The 26,502-nt window shown below is 39.8% G+C and overlaps 1 protein-coding gene across 8 annotated transcripts in view; it reads right to left on the bottom strand.

Moving 5' to 3' along the window:
- The window catches only part of FAM110B (family with sequence similarity 110 member B), a 162,410-nt gene that overhangs the window by 45,821 nt on the left and 90,087 nt on the right, over positions 1-26,502 (bottom strand). Inside the window, exon 4 of one of the 8 annotated variants that reach the window (XR_010159568.1) lies at positions 145-3,016. The exons of the other annotated variants lie outside the window; for them this stretch is intronic. The gene's annotated coding sequence lies outside the window, so the exon portion shown is untranslated. Of the gene's footprint in view, positions 1-144; positions 3,017-26,502 lie in introns of those variants that run through there. 8 annotated transcript variants of the gene reach the window in all.

Genomic DNA, 26,502 nt, shown 5'->3' with positions numbered 1-26,502 from the left:
GCCAAAAATAAGGTATGAGTGAAAATTTAGCAGTGAAGTGCATACTTTCATACCCATCACATGGAGAGTGATTTTCTGAGCTCAGAATTATTTTTCAAATATACAGGCAGATGAGGGTGGGGGCTGGTACAAAATAAATGTGTGTATTTGGAAGTTTGCTTTATGTTTGGGAAAAGAGATCCACAGGCTTGTACATAAATACAAAACATACAATTATTTTTATAAGGATTAATTCATTCATATTATTCTGAAGTCCAATATTTTTCTTAACATTAAATGTATGAATTACTATAATGAACAAACAATATTCAATCAAGTCAGTTTCACAGATTTAAAAATAATGCTATCTTGAGGAAAGTATAGTTCCAAAATAACATTTAGAAGATTTTATGTTTGGCTTGTAATTCGGAATCTATGCTCCTATAACACCTTTCATAGCTATTTAAAGACAAACTTTTATATTTAAGAAGTAATGACCAATAATATTTCCCCTTCTGTGTCTCTCCTTGAAGTATTTAGCACAATGTCATATCATTGTTCAAATGACAAATTAAATGCCTGTAATTGTAGATATAAATAATTATAAATCTTATAAATGGCTACACCCTGTTGATCGACATTTGAAATAAAAAAGGAAATGTAATAGTTGACCAATAATACAGTTGAAATCAAGTTCTGAAATAATTTTTCTGGAATAAAATGTATCCTTAGCCAAGGGCTCTGATTTACGGTCAATAAAGATCATGATAAAAAGAATGCTAGCAGGTAAAGTATCTTTGAAATACTATTACTTTTACTTAAAACTTAATTAGATTTCACTATATATCATCAGTGGAATATTTTATTTTTTTCAACTATGATCCTAATACATACCTTCTGAGACATTTTAGTCATTGATTCTCCAAAGAAGAAATTTAAATTTTAAGCATCTTAACCGGTTTCTTTCCTTTCTCTTCTGTACAATTTAAAATGCAGAATAACATCCTAAGTAAATTCTTTTTCATATAAATACAGATTTCCTTCTCCTTTTTCTAATCATAGCATTTAGTAGTACTTTCTGGTTTGGGGCAAATTACACTAATAACTACAATCCCCCACCCTCCCCAACAAATGAGTATGATAATATAATCATGCGCCTTGGAGGATTTCTTGGATAAGTAATTTTAAACAGTCCAAATATAAAAAATGAATACTAAATCAATAGCATGCTTAATCCCCACTAGGTCCAACTCAGATTACTTCTTTTGGATGGAAGCTTCAGGCCTTTGTGGTGTCCCATATCATAGCTTTTCAGAGAATTCTGTCCTCACAGTGATGTTTATAGACAGTGATGGAAGAGAAGAATCATCACAGTAAACATGGAGAGTATGATGTTCCGAATTTTCATTTGTCCCTGTCGCTGAGCCACTCTACAGCTTCTGAATAAGTAAACCGAATAACCCGCAATAAACTGTTTTCTCCCATAATAAATCAGTTGCACAAAAGGGCAGGTTAATGATGGGAAGGCAGCAGGATGTTGTTTAGTCTAAGGGTGGACAATTTTGGGAGGCTGATGGCTCTGGCCACCCTACAGCCTTTCGTGTTTCCGATGTCGCTGGGGATGCCTGGTGGCCCTTTGGATCCCCCGTGGGTATCCCAGGCACTTTGGCCTGTCCAGGATTCCTGGCCTCATTTTCCTGTCTGTCCTTCTTCAGTTGTGTCAGTGGAGCACAGCTTTGGGTAGGTGTATAAGCCACGGGAACACCAACAAGCCTTCCTCCCCAGACTTTCCATATACCCCTAGCCAGTAACCAAAAGAAAAAAAGAAAAAAACTGGTGCAGGATCAGTATCATAGGAAACAAAATCATTTTTCTGTGCCGCTAATAAAAACAGCTACTGTGCCTTTTCTTGAAGACCAAAAAGTAAGCCCTGGGGTCTTTATGAGTTCTATTTACACAGGTTCTCGTGATGGCTAGATTTGTATAGCAAAAATTTATTCCTGTAAATATTATGTTAAATTTGTAAAATTGGATTTTCATCTTTCTTGAGGCTTCTGTTCTTACTCTGCAGCCAGTTGGTAACTGATTCAAACTTCCTTTCATTCACTCATTGGTCCTGCAAGATAAACATTTATGTAACAAGGGCTGTGGGCCAAGTATGGGGATGCTTGGGATGGGAGTGGAAGTCATCAACAGATAAGACACATAAGAGTTCCTAGTCTAGTGTGGAAGACAGAAATGAAGTCGGCAGACAATGACACAATGTGCGATGTGCTGTAAGAGGTAAAAGAGGAAAAGTGTTTCAATCCAAATTCCACTATTTACTGGCTAAGCCCAGAGCAAGGTAGTTGAGTTTCTTCACCGATTAGAGTCTGTAATAAATAGGGTTGAATAGGGTTGTTGGGTGGGTTGAGACTGTGCTTGTCAAATGCCTTGTACATGAAGGGCACCCAACAAACAGGAGGAACCATGGTTGAGAATAAATTACTTCCAGAACCCAGATGAAGGAGGAATGAAGCTCCTGGGAAGTATGGGAAGGAATTCTCAACATTTTCACCATGGTTCACAACATGGAAAAGTGGGAGATGGGACAGGCCCTCTGAGCAGAAGGAACAGTCTGAGCCCAGTCATAACCCATGAATATGGGGAATTCACCGCCCCCGGATGAGACAGGAGGAGCAGGAGCTGGCGCCTGAGGACGGTCATGGAGCAGGCTGTGCTCCTGGAATCATCTGGAGCTTCCAGGCCAGCCTCCAGAGCTGAGGAGACCAGGCCAGGAGGCTGGTCTACAACTTGAAGTCAGGAGCAGCCTTGATCCAAGCCATCCATTTATCCGAATATGCCGGGAAGCCTCACATGGGATCTAAGCCAAAGGAGAGGTTCTGTGTGTTGTTTCAGGTCAGATCTGAAGTGAAGGCCTGCCAGCAAGTGACACCAGGCTGACTCTTTGTGCTCCTACAACCGTTCTGAAGGTGTCACTCACGTCAATGCTGGCTGAGGCTCTATGTTCCTCCTTCTTCCTATTCTTGAAATTGCCCTTGTTCATAGATGAAAATAAAAACAACCAGAATTTGTGAATTAGTAAAGGATCTTCAAAATCAACATTTTTGACTTTTTCCTTGACCATCACTGGCATCTTGTTGCTCAATCATTCCTTATAGTAATCTTCACCCCAGGCTCAGACAAAATGTTTTGGAGTAAGAACTCTTTAAGTTTTTCTTTGTAAAGCTGATGAACATGAAGGATAAAATACATTACATGAAAAACTTCATATAAACTCATGTATAAGAAGGGCCCTCTTCCCCTGGAAGAACAAATTCAACTAGCTTCTCTGCTACACAATGGATTGGGACGTTACATTAGTAAAAAATTAGAAAGACTAGTGGGTAAAATCAAACTTTCCACTCTCAGATTTACTGTGAGCTATGTTTAAATCAGCTTCATTCCCTGGACATGATGAAACCAATATTTAAAAGCACAAATGTTCCCCAAACAAGGCTTTTCATTACTGTATGTAACCAAGCATGCTGTCAGAATGAGGCCCCTCAGAGCACAGCATAATGATGTGGTATCCACCATGGGCATGCTGGGGGCACCAGGAACACTCTCCAAAACTGTAATCAGGGTTCCTTTCTCTTACACAGACCATAGCACAGGATCTGATGCATTAAAAATAATCCAGAGGCGCTTATTATTATGCATTATACAAACATCTTTCAAAACCAACCAATTTTGAGGTTTTAAATTATAGGTACTTATTACAGGGTTGAATGACACAAGACAGTTTCAATTATTTTAGACTTTTAAAAATCAAAACATTCTGCATGCATACTACAAAACACACAATAAATCCCACAGCTTGTTGACTTAAACGAGCAAACAAGACTGTATTTCTCATGCCCAAGAGACTAGAACTGTCACTAAAACTTGCTATGTATAATGCAGTGGGTTGGCTGTTTGCTGATGGAGAATCCCGGTGGGCCTTCTTTTAAAATGAAAAGAACAACAACAACAACAAAAAACTTTAATGTTGCAAAAATATTTCACTAAAAGTACCACAGAAATGTGAGTCTGAATATTTAATTTCAGGACTTTTTGAAAATTAAAAGTAGCAAATATTAGAAAGTCAAGTTCTGTAATCAATAAGGCATCTATTACTACATAAATTGCCTTTAACAGGCTAGGAAACTATTGATAATATTGAGAATGTGTTAACTAATTTTTCAGTAATATAAAATCCAGACGGCAACAGTAGTGGTTTGACTACTTTTTGTACTACCGCCAGTCCCTGCTTTGTGAGGTTATGACTGCACAAATAACCATATAACCCAAAACCATGCAATGAGTACTTAATAATCAACGGCAAAAATTATGACTCTTCTGTGACCTTTTAAAACTTTTTGTCAAAGCGTTAAAACTCGCTTATCGTCAGTTATAAATGTGAAGGGAAATGAACACTATAAAACAGTAACTGACAACATAAACACACTGAGGTTTTAGACTTTCAGTCTTTCAGTTTTAAAAATGTATCAGGAGTAGTCTGAATGGTGTGTGACTTCATCTAATCACACAGCATACAGTATGGTGTGAGCATCTTTTTTATGGTTTGGCTAACTGCCCTTTGTAAGTTTGGGTCAGCTTCCAACATTTTATCCTTTGTGCTTTCTGAGAACTCCTTTAATGTAAAGCTTTTTGATGACATCACTTCCTCTGGGATATCTTTGTCCTTTCTGTCAAAACCCCATTCCTCATTTATGCTGATAAGTCTGCCTTCCCTGGGTTCCTGTTGGCCTATCTAGAGTCTCCTCCCAGATCACCAGCAGTGTCAACATCCCCACCATCAGCTATTTCTTCTACACATGCTTGATTCTAATTTGACTGCCACTTTTCATTGCCCTGCTGTGTTTCCATCTTTGTTGACTAATTCCATCTTTTAAATCTATTTTTGTAAAATTCCACATGAGTTATCACTCTTGGTGGGGAGGCAACACAAGGACAACCTTTCCTGTCTGTGTGAAAACTGAATAATAAATGTGCACAGAACCATCACCAGCAGACATGGAAAGAAGGGGCATGATTGGTCATTGATCATGATGAGCACCTGCTATTTACAGAGTGATTTGGGGAATGAAGACCTAACTATGAGGTTTGCACTCTATTTAATTACAGTTAATATACTATGGTAACTAGGATTTGAACTGTGATGTTGGGGAACTGGTTTTATTTAACTAAAATACAAGAATTGAAATTAATGCAGATTGAAACCATGCAAAGTGAAAAGTAGTGATTGGATGGAATTCAAATTCACTAGATACTTTTGTTCTAATTCAATGGACTACAACAGTGTATTTATTTATATTGGGGCAACAATCAGATTCCCAAGCTTTGCATAAACATTCAAAGTTGAAAAAGGCATCTGAATATAGGAAAACTAAAAAGTTCTGAAAAATAAATCACCTATCCTTTTTAAAAAATTCATTCAGGCCGGGTGCAGTGGCTCACGTCTGTAATCCCAGCACTTTGGGAGGCTGAGGTGGGCGGATCATGAGGTCAGGAGATTGAGACCATCCTGGCTAATATGGTGAAACCCCGTCTCTACTAAAAAAATACAAAAAATTAGCCACGCGTGGTGGTGGGTGCCTGTAGTCCCAGCTATTCGGGAGGCTGAAGCAGGAGAATGGCGTGAACCTGGGAGGCGGAGCTTGCAATGAGCCGAGATCGCACCACTGCACTCCAGCCTGGGCGACAGAGCCAGACTCTGTCACAAAAAAAAAAAAAAAAAAATTCATTCATTCATTCATTCATTTTCAGACAAGGTTTCACTCTGTTGCCCAGGCTAGAGTGTAGTGGTGTGATCATGGCTCAATGCAAACTTGACCTCCAGGGCTCAAGCAATCTTCCCCACCTGGGATTACATATGTGAGCCACTGTGCCTGACTTCAACTATCCTTTTAAATGCAATAAAAATTGAGCCAACAGAACAGCAGAATATGCTAAGTGCTTTATATCTATCTTCTCATTTAATCCACACAATCCTGAGGAGACTGAGGTTTCCAGGAGTTAATTAACTTGTTTGCCAAGTGCACCCTGATATTGAGTGGTAGAGCTGTGATGAAACCTGCGTGTATCCAGCTTCAGAGCTTGTTCTCAAACCTTAGGTATCATGGAGCCCAAAGCAATTTCAGGAAAATGGCAAAAGTCTTAGAAATTACCACCTTCCCCTAACACAGGACAATGCTGACCCAAGGCACCTAGTTCCACTTGCTAGGTATGGCCCTCAGGCTGCAAAGCTGAAGGTTACCCATCTGAGGAATATCTCATTTTGTTAAAAAAAAAAAAAAGGCAATGGAAAAGAAATCCTTTTTTTTTTTTTTCCTTTAAAGAACTGCTACTACAGAAATCTACCACCTAATACATGTCAATAATACGATGTGGCTGATGCAAAGTTACTCAGTTAAAATTCAACATTTATTTCCAAGAGAAGGTGGACTTCTGGTTTTCTCCATTAACAAAGTGTTTTTCTATCCTTTAAGAAATCGCTGAGTCATGTCATTGGAGAAACTTTTTGAAATAGTACTTGAAGCAATGTACCTGTATTCTGATTGGTTGTATTCATATATAAAAACACGATTTCAAACATTTAAAGAACAGCATAGAAGGCAATCAGATATGATCACTTTTTGAAAATGTCTATCACATATAAGTTAAGAATAGTAGTAATATTGCCAGGAGTACTTGTTTCAAAACTCGTTAAGTACTGTCTTAATAACATAGATGGCTGCAAGCATGTTACTACAGGTCAACTTTTTAATATTTACAATTTATTTCATATGTCATAAAAATCTACAATCACTATCTTTTAATCCAGTCCCATTTTACTCCCAGCCTTTCCCTCCACTCCCAGGTACAAAGAGATTGAGCAAGCAAATGGCCCATATATAAAAAGATATATTTAGATTTCATTTTTATTTGTAGTTTCAATAGGTAATTTTCTACTTTGTCTTGGGATCTTGGCTGCTCTCAGGTGCTCTGCAAACCTCTTTATTAGATTTCCTTAAAATTGGCTGCAGATGAGGTTGAAAATGCTTTGTTGCAATTCTTGGAGAAGAACAGGTGGAACTATAGTGTCCCTTTCAACCACATGATTCCATATTACATTGCCAGGAAACATCTTATCCAATCAATGTGTTTCTTAAGTTGACAGGTAAATCTTTAAAGACTAGAGTTGCAGAAAAATCAAAGCATGAAATATGGGTATGCAGAGAAGCAAAAGATAGGGTGCTGAATAAAGAGTTAAAATATCTCCTTAGTCTTTTATTCACTCATTTGGCAAATACATAACATACATAATAGGTAAGCCCTGCTCTCAAGGCAATGAGAAGTGAATGAAAGAATGACAGAGTTCCAGCTACTATGGGACTGTGCACTAGCTGGGCAAGGCACCCAGACAATTAGATTAGAGTGTAATCAACAATGTGTCACAATTAGCAGACAGCACTATGTGAACTTCAAAAAAAGTCATTAAATGAACAGTGTGGGGCTGTGGGAGGCAGGAGGAGAAGGGGCCTTCTAGAAATGGTTGTTGCCCAAATTAGATTCCGAGGGACATGAAGTTCACTTGAATCCTTATTCATATTCACATATGCTGTATGGAATGCCAGGTTAGAAAACAGGATGTGCCGGAAATGTAAAACTATTAGGACTAACTATTATACCTTACACCTCCTGGAAGGGGTTAAAGTAGTAAAAATGATTGCAATTTATTATCAAGGTTGACTGATATGTCTGGGAAGAGACATGAATGTTTGCTTATAGAAACACATAAAAAATGATGAGTTCATGTCCTTTGTAGGGACATGGATGAAATTGGAAATCATCATTCTCAGTAAACTATCGCAAGAACAAAAAACCAAACACCGCATATTCTCACTCATAGGTGGGAATTGAACAATGAGAACACATGGACACAGGAAGGGGAACATCACACTCTGAGGACTGTTGTGGGGTGGAGGGAAGGGGGAGGGATAGCATTGGGAGATATACCTAATGCTAGATGACGAGTTAGTGGGTGCAGCGCACCAGCATGGCACATGTATACATATGTAACTAACCTGCACATTGTGCACATGTACCCTAAAACTTAAAGTGTAATAATAAATAAATAAATAAATAAATAAATAAATAAATACATGTCCTTCTGTACATATTGCATTCATTGACCCAAATGCATAAACCTTCCTGTACCCCCTTACAAAGTTCAGCAAATTTTAAACAAAATAGGAGTTTGTTCTGCCTTGCAAAGCTGTTTAATTCAATTGGCCTTTTTTTTTTTTTTTTCGTAACAAGCATTGTACTATATAATACTGCTCAGGTAAAAGACTGACTTTTCTAAAGCGTAAGTCTAATTGTAGTACTCTCTTCTTGAACCTGTTTCATGGCTTTGAAGTTTCTAGCCTGAGTAACTGATCAGTATCCATCCTGGTTTATGGCATGGCTACTGTACCAGGAGAGATACAAGTGAGAAGTTTGTGGGCTGTGTGGAAGTGAAGATAACCAGGACCCTCAAAAAGAAGGGAAGTGGAGATGCTCCCACTGGAAACTATGAAAAAGGAGAAGAGAAGCTGTACTGGGGCACCAGGAAGGGAGAATGGAGGCTGAGGGCAGTGGCAGACAAGAAAGCTCCTGCAACTCCAGCTTAGTTGTTGCATGTGAGATACACTGTTATGGCGTAGGTGGAAATCAATTCATTTACGCAACAAAAGCAATAGACATACTAGTAATCCTTGCCCAAATAAATTCCTTTTCGTAGTCAGGAATCATACCATCTGATCTACGCTAGTTCACTACATTTAAAAATAATTATTAATCTCTTAATTTAGATATAATCTGAACCAAAAGTCAGACATAAGGAGTAATTTCATTGAAGATCAAATTATGTAAATGGTAAATCCTCTAGCATTAAAATCAAATTACACAGTAAGAAAAGGTAAGCTGTAGATGGATAATTTCCCAATATTTTTGCTCTCAAACAGAAATAAATTAAGGTTTGGGGAATACCCTTTGCTGCTCTGTGTTAGCTTTTCCAAGTTCTGTCAATCAGAGCTGCTCATTCTGTAACTGAGGCAGGATGACTCACTCTGAATTACACTGAAACCGTTCCAAAGTTATTTGCAGTCTGGGTCTCTTAACATGCTTGCTCTGCTTTCATGTAAACACATTCTTGAAAAGTGTTGGCGAATAAGTTATCATTGTTGAATGAAAGGAAAAGTAAGATGTGATGGTCTGGAAAATAACGAAAAGTGGCATTCATATGGAAGATTTCCTTTCCCTTCAAATTTTAGATGTAGGAACTGAGCACCTTTTAAATGGCAGAAATACAAGTTGGCAAGTGCTCCAGCTCCAACTATGGCTTTTTAGTGCCTTGCCTTGGGAATAAATGAAACATGAGCTCTGAGACTCCAACTAAGACAGTTATCACTGCCTCATGGCTGTACTTGTAGCTTCAGAGAAATGGGTACCAAGAGGTACAAACAATGGTGAGCCACTGGGTGCCATCTGTCATTTGCAATCATGACTGTCTTAGTATCTGGTGACTCAATCCACCATGACTAAATTACAGTGCAGCAGAGTACCATCAAGAAATTAATTCTTGAAACATGAAACATACTAGATTTCGGAGGAAGTCAGTTTAGAGTAGAAATCAATACAGCTGTAATTAATAAATACTTCAGTTTATTTTGATTGACGATGCATCATGGTCATGTTTTAAGAAAGAAAACAAAAAGCTATTTTTGGGTTAAAATGGAATTACTATTTGATGAAAAGTTTTAAAAAAATGTTTAGAGAGTTCACCTGCCATCTGGGAATAACAACTGCTGGCATAAGTTTAAAAATGATTAATTTATTCTTTAAATGAAGTTAAGCTAGGATGATTAGAAATAAATGGACCCTGCAAGTACATGAATGATGAGACTGCTTTTTGGAGCTTGGCAACACACAAATGGTCAAGACTTCATTTATTAAATGCACTCACACCAATTGTGTTTCATTTGTACTATATTTTGATCCAAACACAAGATCAAAATTACAGATTTACAAAATCACTGCTTATTGTAAAATCAGTAAATAGACTTGGAATAGAAAACAGGTTTGTTTGTTTTTTTTTTTTTTTGAGATGGAGTCTCACTCTGTCACCCAGGCTGGAGCGCCGTAGCACGATCTTGGCTCACTGCAAGCTCCGTCTCCCAGGTTTACGCCATTCTCCTGCCTCAGCCTCCCTAGTAGCTGAGATTACAGGTGCCCACCACCATGCCCAGCTAATTTTTTTTTTTTTCTATTTTTAGTAGAGACGGGATTTCACTGTGTTAGCCAGGATGGTCTCGATCTCCTGACCTCGTGATCCACCCGCCGCGGCCTCCCGAAGTGCTGGGATTACAGGCGTGAGCCACCGCGCCCGGCCAGAAAACCAGTTTTATTGCAATGGTATGTGTTATGGGTTGAATTGGGTCTTCCAAAATTCATTCGTGTAAGTTCTAACCTCCAATACCTCAGAATGCATTGTACTATAACATTCTCCATTTGCAAATAGGGTCTTTACAGATTTAATGAGTTAACAGGAGGTCATTCTGGAGTAGGCTGGGCCCCTCATCCAATAAGACTGGTGTCCTTATAAAAAGGGGCAATTTGGACACAGACACAGGGATAACACTATGTGAAGATGAAGGCAGAGATGGAGATGACACTCTTATAAGCCAAGGAACACCAAAGATGGCCAGCAAACCAGCAGAAGCTGGGAGAGGCATGGAACAGATTCTCCCTCAGAGCCCCCAGAAGGAACCAGCCCTGCTGATACCTTTATCTCATATTTCCAGTCTCCAGCGCTGTGAGACAAAACATTTCTGTTGTCTCAACCACCCAGTCTGTGGCATTTTGCTAGAGCAGCCTAGAAAACTTATACAATAGGAAACATAGTCAATTGAGAACAAAACCAAAATACACCACCCTTGCTCTCTTTGAAGGAGCCCACCCAGCTTCAGAATGTATCTGATGGGAATAACTCCAGTACCCCAAACTGAGTCCATGACTTTTTTTTTTCTTCAAAATCTAAAGGAAGCAACAGATTAACTCCAGGGAAGTGCCATTTCAGTGTTAATAGTTTGTGAAATATATTAATACTTACACTGTATATTACACAGAACCAGAAGACCAGAGTTTACAGTCTCTGATTTCCAAAAGATTTCCCTACAATCTAAGTTACAAGAGAAAAGAAAGGGACAGGGAGAGTGATTAGACGAGGAGAGGTCTGGCCAGACAGTACTGAGAAATGGCTTGGGAGGAGGCAGAAAGAGTGGGCAAATGGACAGGATATATGGGAACCCTAGAACAAACACGTGGTGTTTCTGGATGCTGAGCCCGCAGTTGGTAAGGAGAGACTGAAGACAGTGACTGAAATCAATAAAAATCTTTAAAATGAAATCAAGCACATAAAACACAGAGCCTTCATCAAGCCCTTTAGGTAGAATACAATAGGCCACACAGTAGAAAATGCACATTAAGAAATACTGTAATAAAATACCTAAAAAAGACATAGGTGAGATCTACTCTAAAAGGAATGACAACACAGTTTGATATACATACAGTATTCATATCCGTATATCTATTTAAAAATCTTAACATTGGTATGAAATAACAATAAGTATCTGCAAATTAATGTGCTATATGAGAGTACTAAATCTGCCCAGATGGGACAGGAGAGATCAGAACTGAGGTATGTATTAAGCAAGACCCCAACAGACTGAATAGATAAGCTTACTTTTCTCAGTTTCAAAAATTTATTTATATACTGAAATTACTTATATGCTGAAGTTAAACGTGTTTAATTTTTAAACTATAATAAATACAGTTTAATACAGTTTAAATAATTAAATGCAGGTTGAGTATCACTTATCTGAAACGTGTGGGACCAGAAGTGTTTTGGATTTTGATTTTTTTTTTTTTAATTTTGGAATAGTTTCATTATACTTATAATGAGCATTGCCTTTGAGCGGCATTTGGGTGCTCATCAAGTTTCAGATTTTGAAGCATTTAGGATTTTGGATTTTCAGATTGGGGATGCTCAACCTGCATTCATTTTTCTTAAAACTACATTTAAATATTTAAGTACATCACAGTTTATTATAAAATAACCTTGAGTATTTGTCTACATCCCTTGAAGTATTACACCAGTTTTCAACTAAGAAATCAGCAGGAATAGAAACACTGCACACAAAAGCTACAAAACCTCCTATCAACAGGGAAGAGTGAACAAGAATGTATCCTGTCTGCACAGGGACAGTCGGCATGAAAAATATAGCAAGTCAAAGGGCTGGCAAGACGGCTGAATAGGAACAGCTCTGGTCTGCAGCTCCCAGCAAGATCAATGCAGAAGGTGGGTGATTTCTGCATCTCCAACTGAGGTACCTAGCTCATCTCATTAGGACTGGTTAGACAGTGGGTGCAGACCACGGAGGGCGAGCAGAAGCAGGGTTGGGCGTCGCCTCATCCGGGAAGTGCAAGGAGCCAGGGAACTCCCTCCCCTAGCCAAGGGAAGCCGTGAGGGGCTATGCATTCCAGCCGAGATACTACACTTTTCCCACAGTCTTCACAACCCTCAGAACAGGAGATTCCTTCTGGTGCCTATGCCACCAGGGTCCTGGTTTCCTGCACAAAACTGGGCAGCCGTTTGGGCAGACATCGAGCTAGCTTCAGGGGTTTCTTTTCATACCCCAGTGGTGCCTGGAACGCCAGCAAGACAGAACCGTTCACTCCCCTGGAAACGGGGCTGAAGCCAGGGAGCCAAGTGGTCTACCTCAATGGATCCCACCCCCAAGGAACCCAGCAAGCTAAGATCCACTGGCTTGAAATTCTTGCAGCCAGCACAACAGTCTGAAGTCCACCCGGGACACTCGAGCTTGGTTGGGAGAGGGGCATCTGCCATTACTGAAGCGTGAGTAAGCAGTTTTCCCCTCACAGCATAAACAAAGCCGCCAGGAAGTTCGAACTGGGTGGAGCCCACTGCAGCCAGAGAAAGCCGCTGTAGCCAGACTGCATCTCTAGATTCCTCCTCTCTGGGCAGGGCATCTCTGAAAGAAAGGCAGCAGCCCCAGTCAGGGGCTTACAGATAAAACTCCCATCTCCCTGGGACAGAACACGTGGGGGAAGGGGTGGCTGTGGGTGCAGCTTCAGCAGACTTAAACATTCCTGCCTGCTGGCTCTGAATAGAGCAGTGGATCTCCCCGCACAGAGCTTGAGCTCTGCTAAGGGACAGACTGCCCCCTCAAGTGGGTCCCTGACCCCCGTGCCTCCTGACTGGGAGACAGTCAGGACCTCATACAGGAGAGCTCCAGCTGGCATCTGGCGGGTGCCCCTCTGGGACAAAGCTTCCAGAGAAAGGAACAGGCAGCAATCTTTGCTGTTCTGCAGCCTCTGCTGGTGATACCCATGCAAACAGGGTCTGGAGTGGACCTCCAGCAGACCTGTAGCAGAGGGGCCTGACTGTTAGAAGGAAAACTAACAAACAGAAAAGGGAAAACTAACAAACAGAAAAGAACAGCGTCAACATCAACAAAAAGGACGTCCATACCAAAACCCCATCCAAAGGTCACCAACATCAAAGACCAAAGGTAGATAAATCCATGAAGACGGGGAGAAACCAGCTGAAAAAGGCTGAAAATTCCAAAAACCAGAACGCCTCTTCTCCTCCAAAGGATCACAACTCCTCGCCAGCAAGGAAACAAAACTGGACGGAGGATGAGTTTGATGAATTGACAGAAGTAGTCTTCAGAAGGTGGGTAATAACAAACTCCTCCAAGCTAAAGGAGCATGTTCTAACCCAATGCAAGGAAGCTAAGAACCTTGAAAAAAGGTTAGGCGAATTGATAACTAAAATAACCAGTTTAGAGAAGAATATAAATGACCTGATGGAGCTGAAAAACACAGCATGACAACTTTGTGAAGCATACACAAGTATCAATAGCCAAATCAATCAAACAGAATAAAGGATATCAGAGACTGATGTTTAACTTAATGAAATAAAGCGTGAAGACAAGATTAGAGAAAAAAGAATGAAAAGGAACGAACAAAGCCTCCAACAAATATGGGACTATGTGAAAAGACCAAGTCTATGTCTGATTGGTGTACCTGAAAGTGATGGGGAAAATGGAACCAAGTTGGAAAACACTCTTAGGGGTATTATGCAGGAAAACTTCCCCAACCCAGCAAGGCAGGCCAACATTCAAATTCAGGAAATACGGTGAACATCACGAAGATACTCCTCGAGAAGAGCAACCTCAAGACACATAATCGTCAGATTCACCAAGGTTGAAATGAAGGAAAAAATGATAAGGGCAGCCAGAGAGAAAGGTCGGGTTACCCACAAAGGGAAGCCCATCAGACTAACAGCAGATCTCTCTGCAGAAACCCTACAAGCCAGAAGAGACTGGGGGCCAATATTCAACATTCTAAGAGAGAAGATTTTTCAACCCAGAATTTCATATCCAACCAAACTAAACATCATAAGCAAAGGAGAAATAAAATCCTTTACAGACAAGCAAATGCTGAGAGATTCTGTCACCACCAGGCTTGCCTTACAAGAGCTCCTGAAGGAAGCACTAAACATGGAAAGGAACAACCAGTACCAGCAACTGCAAAAACATACCAAATTGTAAGGACCATCAACACTAGGAAGAAACTGCATAAACTAACAGGCAAAATAACCAGCTAGCATCATAATGACAGGATCAAATTCACGCATAACAATATTAACCTTAAATGTAAACGGGCTAAATGCCCCAATTAAAAGACACAGACTGGCAAACTGGATAAAGAGTCAAGACCCGGCTGGTCGCGGTGGCTCACACCTATAATCTCAACACTTTGGGAGGCGGAGGCAGGTGGATCACGAGGTCAGGAGTTCAAGACCAGCCTGGCCAACACATGGTGAAACCCTGTCACTACTAAAAATACAAAAATTAGCCGGGTGTGGTGGCAGGTGCCTGTAATCCCAGCTACTCGGGAGACTGAGGCAGGAGAATTGCTTGAAACCGGAAGGTGGAGGTTGCAATGAGAAGACATTGCGCCACTGCACTCCAGCCTGGGTGAAAGAGCAAAACTCTGTCTCAAAAAAAAGAGTCAAGACCATTGGTATGCTGTACTCAGGAGACCCATGTCATGTTCAAGGACACACATAGGCTCAAAATAAAGGGATGGGAGAAATATTTACCAAGCAAATGGAAAGCAAATAAAAGCAGGGGTTGCAATCCTAGTCTCTGATAAAACAGAGTTTAAGTCAACAAAGATCAAAAGAGACAAAGAAGGCCACTACATAATGGTAAAGGGATCAATGCAACAAGAAGAGCTAACTATCCTAAATATATATGCACCCAATACAGGAGCACCCAGATTCATAAAGCAAATCCTTAGAGACCTACAAAGAGACTTAGACTCCCACACAATAATAGTGGGAGACTTTAACATCCCACTGTCAATATGAGACAGATCAACGAGACAGAAAATCAACAAGGATATTCAGGACTTGAACTCAGCTCTGGACCAAGCAGACCTAATAGACAGCTACAGAACTCTCCACCCCAAATCAACAGAATATACACCCTTCTCAGCACCACATCACACTTACTGTAAAACTGCCCACATAATTGGAAGTAAAACACTCCTCAGCAAATGCAAAAGAATGGAAATCATATCAAACAGTCTCTCAGACCACAGTGAAATCAAATTAGAACTTAGGATTAAGAAACTCACTCAAAACCACACAACTACATGGAAACCAAACAACCTGCTCCTGAATGACTACTAGAAAAATAACGAAGTCAAGGCAGAAATAAAGATGTTCTTTGAAACCAATGAGAAAAAAGACACAACGTGCCAGAATATCTGGGACACAGCTAAAGCAGTGTTTAGAGGGAAATTTATAGCACTAAATGCCCACAAGAGAAAGCAGGAAAGATCTAAAATCGACACCCTAACATCACAATTAAAAGAACTAGAGAAGCAAGAGCGAACTAATTTGAAAGCTAGCAGAAGACAAAAAATAAGATCAGACAGAACTGAAGGAGACAGAGGCACGAAAAACCCTTCCAAAAAAATCAGTAAATCCAGGAGCTGGTTTTTAGAAAGATCAACAAAATAGATAGACCACTAGCCAGACTAATAAAGGAGAGAAGAATCAAATAGATGCAATAAAAAAATGATAAAGGGGATATCACCACCAATCCCACAAAAATACAAACTACCATCAGAGAATACTATAAACACCTCTATGCAAATAAACAAGAAAATCTAAAAGAAATGGATAAATTTCTGGACACATACACCCTCCCAAGTCTATACCATGAAGAAATCGAATCCCTGAATAGAAACATTAACAAGTTCTGAAACTGAGGCAGTAATTAATAGCCTACCAACCAAAAAAAGTCCAAGACAAGATGGATTCATAGCCGAATTCTACCAGAGCTACAAAGAGGAACTGGTACCATTCCTTGTGAAACTATTCCAAACAACAGAAAAAGAGGGAATCCTCCCTAACTCATTTTATGAGGCCAGCATCATCCTCATACCAAAACCTGGCGGAGACACAACCAAAAAAGAAAATTTCAGGCCAATATCCCTGACGAACATCGATGTGAAAAGCCTCAATAAAATACTGGCAAACCGAATCTAGCAGCACATCAAAAAGCTTATCCATCACGATCAGGTAGGCTTCATCCCTGTGATGCAAGGCCGGTTCAACATATGCAAATCAACAAACATAATCCATCACCTAAATAGAACCAATGACAAAAACCACATGATTATCTCGATAGATGCAGAAAAGGCCTTTGACAAAATTCAACACCCCTTCATGCTAAAAACTCTCAATAAAGTAGGTATTGGTGGAACGTATCTCAAAATAATAAGAGCTATTTATGAAAAACCCACAGTCAATATCATACTGAATGGGCAAAAACTGGAAGCATTCCCTTTGAAAACCTGCACAAGACAAGGATGCCCTCTCTCACCACTCTTATTCGACATAGTGTTGGAAGTTCTGGCCAGGGCAATCAGGCAAGAGAAAGAAATAAAGGGTATTGAAATAGGAAGAGAGGAAGTCAAGTTGTCTCTGTTTGCAGATGACATGATTGTATATTTAGAAAACACCATCGTCTCAGCCCAAAATCTCCTTAAGATGATAAGCCACTTCAGCAAAGTCTCAGAATACAAAATCAATGTGTAAAAATCATAAGCATTCCTATACACCAATAATAGACAAACAGAGAGCCAAATCATGAGTGAACTCCCATTCACAATCGCTATAAAGAGAATAAAATACCTAGGAATACAACTTACAAGGGCTGTGAAGGACCTCTTCAAGGAGAACTACGAACCATTGCTCAAGGAAATAAGAGAGGGCACAAACAAATGGAAAAACATTCCATGCTCGTGGATAGGAAGAATCAATATCGTGAAAATGGCCATACAGCCCAAAGTAACTTATAGATTCAATGCTATCCCCATCAAGCTACCATTGATTTTCTTCACAGAATTAGAAAAAACTACTGTAAATTTCATACGGAACCAAAAAAGAGCCCGCATAGCCAAGACAATTCTAAACAAAAAGAACAAAGCTGGAGGCATCATGCTAGCTGACTTCAAACTATACTACAAGGCTACAGTAACCAAAACAGCATGGTACTGGCATCAAAACAGATATATAGACCAATGGAACAGAACACAGGCCTCAGAAATAACACCACACATCTACAGCCATCTGATTTTTGGCAAGCCTGACAAAAATAAGCAATGGAGAAATATTCCCCATTTAATAAATGGTGTTGGGAAAACTGGCTAGCCATATGCAGAAAACTGAAACTGGACCCCTTCCTTACACCTTATAAAAAATTAACTCAAGATGGATTAAAGACTTAAATGTAAGACCTAACACCATAAAAACCCTAGAAGAAAACCTAAGCAACACCATTTAGGACATAGGCATGGGCAAGGACTTCATGACTAAAACACCAAAAGCAACAGCAATGAAAGCCAAATTGACGAATGGGATCTAATTAAACTAAAGAGCTTCTGCATAGCAAAAGAAACTATCATCAGAGTTAACAGGCAACCTACAGAATGGGAGAAAACTTTTGCAATCTATCCATCTGACGAAGGGCTAATATCCAGAATCGACAAGGAACTTAAACAAATTTACCAAAAAAACCCACAAACGACCCCATCAAAAAGTGGGCAAAGGATATGAACAGACAATTCTCAAAAGAAGACATTTATGCAGCCAAAAAACATATGAAGGAAAGTTCATCATCCCTCATCATTAGAGAAATGCAAAACAAAACCACGATGAGATACCATCCCATGCCAGTTAGAATGGCGATCATTTAAAAATCAGGAAACAATAGATACTAGAGAGGATGTGGAGAAATAGGAATGCTTTTACACTGTTGGCGGGAGTGTAAATTAGTTTAACCATTGTGGAAGACAGTGTGGCGATTCCTTAAGGATCTAGAACCAGAAATACCATCTGACCCGGCAATCCCATTACTGGGTATATACCCAAAAGATTATAAATCATTCTACTATAAAGACACATGCACATATTATGTGTGTTGCAACCATGTTCACAATAGCAAAGACTTGGAACCAACCCAAATACCCATCAATGATAGACTGGATAAAGAAAATGTGACATATGTACACCATTGAATACTATGTAGTCATAAAAAAGGATGAGTTCATGTCCTTTGCAGGGACATGGATGAAGCTAGAAACTATCAATCTCAGTGAACTAACACAAAAACAGAAAACCAAACACCGCATGTTCTCGCTCATAAGTGGGAGCTGAACAATGAGAACACATGGACACAGGGAGGGGAATATCACACACCATGGCCTGTCGGGGGGTAGGGGGTTAGGGAAGGAATAGCATTAGGAGAAATACCTAATGTAGATGACGGGTTGATGGGTGCAGCAAACCACCATGGCACATGTATACCTATGTAACAAACCCGCACATTCTGCACATGTATCCCAGAACTTAGAGTAAAATTAAAAAAATAAATAAGAAAAATATAGCATGTCTCCATGAGGATGTTGAGATTTAAAAGACAAAAATAATACATAAACAGCAAAGTATGAATAAATAAAATTATTTTCCTCCAGATGAGTGTAATACCAAGCCTGAAAGTAAAATATGAAAAAGGAAGGCTCAATTAACAGCAACAGAATGTGAGTCTTTTAGCAGTGGTTAGTCTGCTTACATGAAGTACTATTATTAATAATATTAAATGTAATCCTTTCCAGATGAGAAGAGTCTGTTTGTAACTTGAGTGCTTTTTTCAATAATTATAACTTTTAAAAAGCTAGATATTAACCTTAGACTTCTTTTCATTTCTTTAAAACTGGTATGGAGTTAACGTTGCTGGAACTAGCCAGAGGGCTGGGAAAGTAGTAAGCTGTCTCCATGGTAACAGGCTGCTCTGCCATGCAGGGATCATTTCACATGTTCCTTGTAACCCAGAGACCACATGGAGGGGAGAAGCAAGATCCCCATTTTGGATTTTCAGGGTCACCATTAAAAATGAGTTTCAGTAGGATCGTATTTTTATAAGAATGCTGAATGGGGGGCATCTGTCATGAATATGTAAAAATTACCTATGCCTATTTTTTTTTCTCTTCTTTAGTCTGCCAGTGACCATCAGGCATGGGCTCTGATGGAAGCCTGGTGGTGATAAGGTCATCCACAGATCTCATTATGCTGTGAGCTACAGCTGATGTGATTATAAAATTCTGAGGTGGAATCCTGAGAGACAAGAGAGCTGAGCCAAAACCCTTCATGGGGCTGTGCTGCAAGGAGTGCCTGCTGTCCAGCAGGGCCTTGGCAAGCACAAGCAGGACACCTGAGCTGTGATAAATGTCCTGGTGATGACCAGAATCTGCCTCTGCATGGGTAAGGGAGAGGCTACCCCGAGGAGCTGGAAACAAAGACAGGGAAGCTAGGTAACCTGACGCTAGGCACTCTCACATCCTGGAATGAGGGGGTCTTCACTGAGCCTATTTCTTTAAGGGAAATGTTTTCATTCTGCTTTGCTTCAAACGTACTCCCAGCTGAAGAGAGGAGTATGAAAATGCCCTCATCTTGTCTTACCATGTTCACCTTTTGGAGAGGCATTAACATTTGGCCCACTACAGAGACTGTTTGGATAACTAAAGAGCATGCTTTAGTAGAAGGGCCCTTGGTTAGGAGAGCAAAGGCATGGCTACACCTGCCATGCACTGCCTCATCTAGACCAAGAGGCTGTAAGGATTCAGTGAGAAATCCAAGTAAATGCTTAAAAGGGGGTGAAGTGCATAGCAAGCATCTCATATCTGTTAACTGCTATATTTACTACTGTTAATGTTACTGGTATTGCTCATATTAAAAATTATAATTTACTTGTGGGTGCCTTAAGTTTATGGTTTTTGCTTTCCACAAAAAACACACAATAGAATCTGAGCTCAAAGGCCTTGTGGGGAAAATCTCAAGTCAATCTTTATAAATAATGAGATGAAACCACTGAGATGCTCAAAGGAATTATCTGAAGGGTGTACAGATACCTTAGCCTTTATTTTGAGTAAACTACAGTGGACCCTTGAATAATGCCAGGGGTTAAAGACCCTGACCCTCCACCCCATGCAGCTGAAAATCTGAGTATAACTTTTGACTGCCCTAAAACTTTAACAAATAGCCTCCTGTTGACTGGAAGCCTTGCTGATAACAATTAACACAAATTTTGTATGTTAGATGTATGATACACTCTACTCTTACAATAAAGTAAGTTAGAGACAGGAAAATGTTATTAAGAAAATCCCAGGCTGGTGTGGTGGCTCATGCCAGTAATCCCAGAACTTTGGGAGGCTGAGGCAGGCAAACTGCCTGAGCTTAGGAGTTTGAGACCAACCTGGGCAACACGGTGAAACTCTGTCACTACTAGAAATACAAAAAGTTAGCCAGGCGTGGCGGCGTGCGCCTGTAGTCTCAGCTACTTGGGAGGCTCCGGCAGGAGAACTGCTTGAATCTGGGAGGCGGAGGTTGCAGTGAGCTGAGATCACGCCACCACACTCCAGCCTGGGTAACACAGCGAGACTTTGTCTCCGCCCCCCTGCCCCCCCAAAAAGAGAAAATATATTTACTATTCATTAAGTGGAAGTGGATCATCATAAAGGTCTTCATTGTCGTCATCTTACTCTGAGTAGGCTGAGGAAGGAGGAGGAGGAGGAAGAGGAAGAGAGGTTGGTCTTGTTGTCTGAGGGGTGGCAGAGGCAGAAGAAAATATAAGTGGACCTGAGCAGTTCAAACCTGTGTTATTCAAAGGCCAACTGTAGTTAATAGAAAGTCTGCTACTGAATCCTGCTAATGTATGAGAAGGACAGAAATCATACTGCATGTGTATAAAGGATACAATTTTCTAGAAAATGCCAAATGGCAAAAATATGTTTTCAAAGTAAGCAATAGTTTTGATGCCATTTTACTTCCATGAAATGCTTTCTTCTAAAACATGATCTCCTGATCAAAAATAAATAAGAGCTATGTGAGCTTTTACAATAACTAACTCAGAAGTAAAACCTGTCATCAGTGCCTCTGTACAATAGCTTTTTCTCAAAATGTCTGTATCCTATCATTATGAAGTTGGAGTGTTTACAGTGTTCCCCCAATGGATGTCTTTTCAAGTTGCCATAATTATTTTGATGCTAATTTTTATCTTAATCCATTTATCACACCAAATCAAATAATCCCGAAGTAAAATGATGTCTGCTAATAGGGAAAAAGTGACAAGGGAGGGAAAAAGCCCTTGGGTGTAGAAGGTAATGCCTGTGAGATGAGATTCTATTACATCTTTTTGTGGAAAGCAAAACCCACAAAACCAAGGCACCCACACGTAAATTAAACCACAAAACTAGATTAGAGTGAATCTCAGACACCATTTGTTTTAAGCACTATAGCAGAGGGAAAGCAGCAGTGAAATAGAAGCATCAAACATCTACATAAAGATCCCCAATTCAAATGACAAGGTTGATAGAGAGTGCTAATTTTCACAGAACTGCAGAAATTACAGCTTAGCCACAGATGACCTTCAAGTGAAGAAATACTTTATGATCCATATACACTAAAGTTCACCAATTCATGTGGCTGATGCAAAAATGTGCCTCCGATAGGCAGCATTAAGACCATAGAGTTGATGTGAAATAAAACCATTCATCTGTGAAGGTTTTTACTTTAGCTTCTCCTGCCCTTTGTTGGACCATCTGATTGTCATCTTAAAACGTCAAAGCTTTATTGCAGAGTTTTTACCACTGCTAAAGGAATATTCATGGCACTAGTCTCTTATCCTGTCAAAGGCAGTATTTATATACATGAGAATATAAAACTGTTGTAACAAGGAAAAATGTCACAGATTTACAAAGGATCAAGTTTACAAGGCAGCAAGTTGGTGTACATGTTGCACCCCATGAGCCCTCTGATCAAAAAGCTAGTATTAAAAGCAGAGAAGTCTGTCCTTGATAGTTTTTGAACAAAATATCACTTGGTCTTGGAATGCAGTTAGAACTCCTCCACCCTCTTTTCACTCTAAGGACACTGCTGAACCCAAGATGAAGGTGCAACTCTCAAGTGCAGCTCCATTTCCTTGTAACTTCTACACAAATTCTAGTGTGTGCCATCAACTGAAATCATAAAACTTTCTAAAGTTTGGGGAATGAGAGAAATATAATTTGGTTTGTTAAATAAGTATTCATATTCATAGCATCCCATAAAAAGAAGCATATACAATCCTTCTACTCAAATCTCTTCCAAGAATGAAGATAACACAGACAATGTATTATAGAGAAAGAAACACATTTCGTTGAATTCAGAATTCTGTCTAGAAATGTTATTTTACTGCAGGAGTTTTAAACTAGATATATGACTTGAAGCGTCATTTGGAACTGGGAATTCATCAAGTCAGTAAAATAATGAAGACATTTATGGAGAGACTTGGGTAAGAGGGAAGACTCACTGAATACATATATGAATGAAGCAAAATAAAGTTCAATGGAGAAACTAAAATTGTGATTGTCCTTTAAAATTAATTGTAGAATATTTATAATCCTAGCATACTACAACAGGTGTAAAATAAATACATTTTGATAGTCTGTGAGTTACTTAAAACAACTATCAAAATAAATTTTTTTCTTTTAATTACATTTTAGCAACATTTACTGGGCCCCTCTTATAAGCCAGGCAAGTGGGAACCAGGTATCAGGTATTGAGTTGAGGTCCTAGAGAGTTTTACTTCTGGGGAAGCCTCTTGGATTCACCCAACAGATAACATTTTTGAAAGTTACAAATTAGTTTTGTAAGTCCAATTTACTTTCCCATTGATAATTTACTCATGTTTATATTAGTTCAATTGATTTTTAAACTGGGCACTGGCCCCTAAAGGTTAAAGTTTAGAAAGTAATAAAAACTTTGAGGATCAGTAATCTTCAAAGTATTTTCTTACTACAGAAGCTTTCTTTAAAGACAATGTGGAACATTGGTATGCAAAATAGATGAATGCAGAGTGGTTTTGGCTAAAGGAGAGGCCCAAATCTCAATCCCCATCAGCCTTGAAACCACTAATACTCCAGGGAACAGGGTTTGAAAATCACTGCTGGAGTTCAATTCATTCATTCTGCCGATGAGCCAATGAGGAGATGGCCCCAGAGAGAGAGGTCAAGTTTTGGAGTTGTGATGGCGAACGAGGCAGAGGAGCTTGTATCCTGGCTTTTCCAGTTATGACCCATGTAGCTTTGAGAGGTCCCTTTTCTCTGATGCTCTGTTGCCTCATCTATGAAGCTAATATAGCAGTTTACTCCACCCCTCCAGGCCGCTGAAGTGAAAGTGCTTGTGAAATGTATACGCCTATTCAAAAAGCAAATTGCTACAGCTGCTACTCTAACAGAAGCCTTAAATCAGAGAACTGGAAGCGAAGCCCACTGATCTAAGTCACAGACAGATAGGTGACTTCTCCAGGGCTCTAGATAAGGTAGAAGGTGACGCACAGCGCTGGTTTCTTTGGCACTACTACATGGTAAACACCCCTGAGGAGGAATCTTGGTTGGCATCTGCAGCAAGTTCTTTTGTTCAGAGAAACCTTCAGAAAATCTAATGTGGTAAAAAAACATGACTTCTAAATAGTAGGAAAATATTTACCTCTGAAGTCTGTGAAGCACCTGGCACCTAAAGCACACTGGACACTTGGCAAGACTGTTTAGAGGCACAGATCGGCAACCAGACGGTGTATGGTGTGAGCTCAAATCTAGCCCCATGATCACGTGCTATGTGTCCCATCAACTATCTGTTGTGAGAATGAAGGGAGATGATGCACTGAAGGGCTGAAGTGCCTGGTGAATGCCAAACAAAATACCAGCTCCACTGTCCTCACCTTGTGCAATATCACGTCAGTCAGTCATGACAGTACAGAGCTATTAGCCCATTAACATTCCTTTGTCTTTACTGAGGGAAATATACCTCTATTGAAATGGACCCTTAAAGCATCACCATCCATCACTGACAAGTGAGGGGACTGGGAATTTTGCAAAGGTGGCAGTTTGTAAAGTATTTTACGTATGAGAGCAATATTGCACAAATTTACAACAGAAGTAGCACTCTCTGTGGAATGTCCTAAGAAGTGCACAGTGGTCCTACTTATGCGTAACGCTAAGTGCCAATAAAGAGGTGACTTCTCAGTATGAGACATAAGAACACTTCAGGTAGCACTTCAAAGCCAGGTTTCAGTCGTCTGAAAAACAAGATACTGACTGAATGAAAGGGTCTAATAATCATAAAATGATTTTAAACATAGTGGAATTTAAAATTAATAAGATACTGTAAACATGTATAACATGAAGTATTATTAATAAAATATAATAAGAAATTCAAAAATGTTGCAGATTTGGCATAAAATGTCTTCAAGTGATCTCTTAATTTCCTGTTTCTTAATGGTGATTTAAAGTCATATATTCATATAATTTTTTCTTTATTATACTTAGCATCTTAATCGAATGCTTAGTGACCAAAGACTGCTAAAAGTAAGAGAGATGCTCTCAAAGGCTCCAAATGAGGCAATTTACTTTGGCTTAACCCTCTTGGAGACTACCTTAGAAGAGCTGCAGATTCAGTTATGAACATGACCACTGTACACAGGTGATGAACACAGCGTTAATTTCATTTTAGCAACATTTATTAGGCCCCTCCTATAAGCCAGTCAAGTGAGAACCAGGTATCAGGTATTGAGTTGAGGTTGTAAGGAGTTTTACTTCTGGGGAAGTTGGCTTCACCAAACAGAAAACATTTTGGAAAGTTACAAATTAATTTTGTAAGCTAAATCATACTTTTCCATTGATAATTTACTCAGGTTTATATTAATTCCATTGATTTTTTAATTGAGCACTGGCCCCTAAAGGCTAGAGCTCCCTGTGCAAATGGCCAGTGCCCAAGAATTGCAGTGGGGAATAAACCACCCCGCAAAAAGCACAATGCAGCACACTTCATAACAGGGACATCTGTGGATGGTTCAAAGTAGAGAAAATAGATATCTGGTGGAGAAGAAAGTGAACACGATCTTAAAATGTTTCATAAATCAATGTGCCAGAGGTATTCCAGCATTCCTTATACTCTAAAAATGAATGTGAAACTTTTTCAGGCCCAAGTTCAATACAAACATCTCTCTGGCTCATAGGCCAATGGTTAAAATCTTAAATTAAATCTAGAAGTGTATCAACTTTTTGTTTGTTTTCTTGAGACAGAGTCTCGTTCTGTCACCCAGGCTGGAGTGCAGTGGTGCGATCTCGGCTCACTGCAACTTCCATCTTCCGGGTTCAAGCAATTCTCCTGCCTCAGCCTCCCGAGTGGCTGGAATTACAGGCACCTGCCACCACATCTGGCTAATTTTTGTATTTTTAGTAGAGATGGGGTTTCACCATATTGGCCAGGTTAGTCTTTAACTTCTGACCTCAAGTAATCTGCCTGCCCCGGACTCCTGAAGGGCTGGGATTATAGGTGTGGGCCACCATGCCTGCCTACATGTGTATCAGCTTTACAAGACTCTTCAGTTGATTAAAGGAAGGGGGCATGACCCCCACAAAAAGTAATTTCTTCCCTTTACCAATACAGCATGGAATGCTGAATCACAAATACAACTAGGAGAGTAAATGAAAACGAAGCCTGCTTTTTCTCCTGTTTTTGATGCCAATTGCCAGGTTTAGAGAGTGATGCGTCAATCCCTACTCTGACTGCCCTAGCATCCTGTGCCTCGGTGTAGCCACTCTAACACCCCCTGTAAAAACAGTGTCCAGAGGGAAAGTCCTGGGAGGTGCAGGGTGCAATCTACTCCTTGTACTATGCTTAGAAACCAATGCCACTCGGTGGGGACATTTACCATCATTTTCTTGGTAATGATCCATAAAATCCCTGCTGGC

This window comes from Pan troglodytes, chromosome 7 (genome assembly GCF_028858775.2).
Source record: "Pan troglodytes isolate AG18354 chromosome 7, NHGRI_mPanTro3-v2.0_pri, whole genome shotgun sequence".
Taxonomy (NCBI): Eukaryota; Metazoa; Chordata; class Mammalia; order Primates; family Hominidae; genus Pan; species Pan troglodytes.
This window is presented reverse-complemented; position numbering and strand designations above follow the sequence as displayed.